Source organism: Drosophila yakuba, chromosome 2L, assembly GCF_016746365.2.
Source record: "Drosophila yakuba strain Tai18E2 chromosome 2L, Prin_Dyak_Tai18E2_2.1, whole genome shotgun sequence".
NCBI classification, from domain to species: domain Eukaryota; kingdom Metazoa; phylum Arthropoda; class Insecta; order Diptera; family Drosophilidae; genus Drosophila; species Drosophila yakuba.
In genome coordinates this window covers 7881805-7884168 of record NC_052527.2, presented here as the reverse complement: position 1 = coordinate 7884168, position 2364 = coordinate 7881805, and the positions used below count along the sequence as shown (strand labels likewise).

The window sequence follows — 2364 nt, the reverse complement described above, 5'->3', positions numbered from 1 at the left end:
ATCTGTGCTGTATTTCCACCATTTCTGTTCTCCATCGCATACCAAAAGGCGATTAGATGACGAACTCGAAGGAGACATCAAGCCATGTGAGAATCGCATGTACTTTAATCTGCAGCTCGAGTGGAACGCTCATTACTTGTGGATGCCAGCCGACTGGGCTGTTCATCCGTCTCCCTCTGATCGCACACCCTCCTGGAGGAGTCTCCTCCTCTGGGCCAACTCCATCTCACGTCCGTCTTGGCCAGTTTATGGCAGCCATGATGCTGCACTCCGTCCGATGGCCGATGGCCGCTGTTCGTTGGACGATGGCCGATGTAGAATTTCAACCATATTTAAATTATGGAAAACATAAGCGAACATTTCTGAAGCGACGAACATGAACAAAATCAAAAATTCCAACAAGTTACAAAAATAACTTGCCGCAGAGCCCACTTAAAGCCCGCTTAAGGCGACCAGCAACTTCAGCTACAGCATGCCCCAGCCCAACAACAACAGCGGTTGCAAGTGGGCAAGGGGAAGGGGGTGGAGAAGGGGGAGCGGTCTGTGTGGGGCTGCGGAGGGTGGTGGGGCAATAAGGGTGGAAGCAAACAGGGACAGCAGACAGGGACGCAGAAGAATTCGCATTCGCGCTCATTGCAACAAAGACAGAACAGGAGATTCAAGCGCAGGCAGTACAACTCTCCTGAATCCTTTGGCCAGGGGCGCACTTATTGGCGCCTAAAAGGGGGCGCCCAAATTTGAACTAATATTTTGAAGTAGTACATATATTCATTGACTGAAAACATTTAACATGACATGTTAACATGTTGACACCTATGACATTTAAAAATATATGAACCATAAATTGTAAGTTTCTTCATATCTAGCAATCCTTTAAAATGCTGAATATCTTTAGTAGTAGAGGTAATATGGATTACTGTTTAAATGAAGGTATGTATTTATTCATATTTTTTTTAGAGTGCATAAATACCACCCGAATAGAGCTAATTCCGCTCCTGGTGGCACTTTGAAGCCCGACCGAGCTTACACTCGCGGCAACAAATGAAGCTAACAACTCGGACGGCGTCTGGCAGTCGTCGATGTCGCCTGGTCGTCGTATTCCTCGATCTCCGCCACTGGCCTGTCTGGATCTGTGCTCTGCTCCTCGGCGGCAATGCGATTGGCTTTGGCTTTGGCTGTGGCTGTAGCTCTGGGCCTTGGCAGTGCCTGTTGGCCATGGCTGTGGGGCAACAACAATTGCGAATAGCAACCGCCGCAACAGCGGAGACAGGAACAAAACAACAACATTCATGGCTGCGACTTTGGAGCTCTGGACTGAGGAGCTTACAACGACAATTATAAAATGATGACAATAACAACAACAGCCGATGATGGTATAGCCTGCTCAGTGAGCCTGCCTGCGCACTAAACTCTCACGATCTGGACGATTGGCATTGCGAGTTGGTAGTTGCTTGTTGGTTGTTGCTTGTTGGTTGTTGCTAGTTGGAAGCTGCAAGTGTGCAGCTGCGGGAGGGGGTAGTTGGGAGGCGGTTGCCATTTTCCGGGGGAAATGCCGGGAATTCGCCGAAACAGCCCACGAACTGATCGTCGTCGCTGTTTCGCCAGCGACAAATGTGTTTTCGATTGGTTGGCGGCCCTTTCCCTTGCCACTTGCCACTTCCCACCTCGCCAAAGTACTCGATTCTCGATACTCGATCCTGGGTTCCTGATCTCGGGATTGTAACTGGGCTCGGCATTCAAGTCGGCGCCACAGGCGGCAATAATGTGCAACACACAGCACTAGACGATTCCCACTCCGCTACGAAAGTCAGAGTCAAAAATCGAAAATTAAAATTTTTAACTCTGCTACTCAGTAGTGAAAAAGCTAGGCAAAGGAAGCTGGATTCCTTAGTATATATAAGGCTTAAGATCCTTTCTATTTAATGCAACCAAACTTTCAATAACTACCTTATAGATAATGCTTTCTATACTAGTAACGATCGGTGCGCTTCGTCACTAAGTGTGCTTTTCTACATTTATTCGATAATTTATTAAATATATATTATTATATTATATTATATCAGGATTATTTAGATCTTAATTATATGATATATATATATATATATTTCAAAGTTATGCTTATGGAAATGTTTTCATTCTGCTTTAAATTATATTCAATTCAGCGAAATAGAGTTTAAAAGTTTAACAATTTCTACACAAGCTCGATTTTTCTAGAGTTTTATTCTAAATTTGTAGCTTTTTCTAATTTATTTTCAAAATTTGTTGGTTTTTCTAAGCTATTTTCAATATTTGCTATTATTCCCAGTCCTGACCCCCTTCGTACTCAGCTTGGCCTAGGCGACTCTGGCGACGCCTGAGGCTCGG

The 2364-nt window shown here is 45.0% G+C and overlaps 1 long non-coding RNA gene across 1 annotated transcript; it reads left to right on the top strand.

The window, feature by feature from the left end:
• Window positions 1-832: 832 nt before the first annotated feature.
• On the top strand, window positions 833-1363 carry LOC120320787. The gene is made up of 2 exons (XR_005560342.1): window positions 833-903; window positions 958-1363. It is a non-coding gene; the product is annotated as an uncharacterized LOC120320787 (long non-coding RNA).
• Window positions 1364-2364: the final 1001 nt, after the last annotated feature.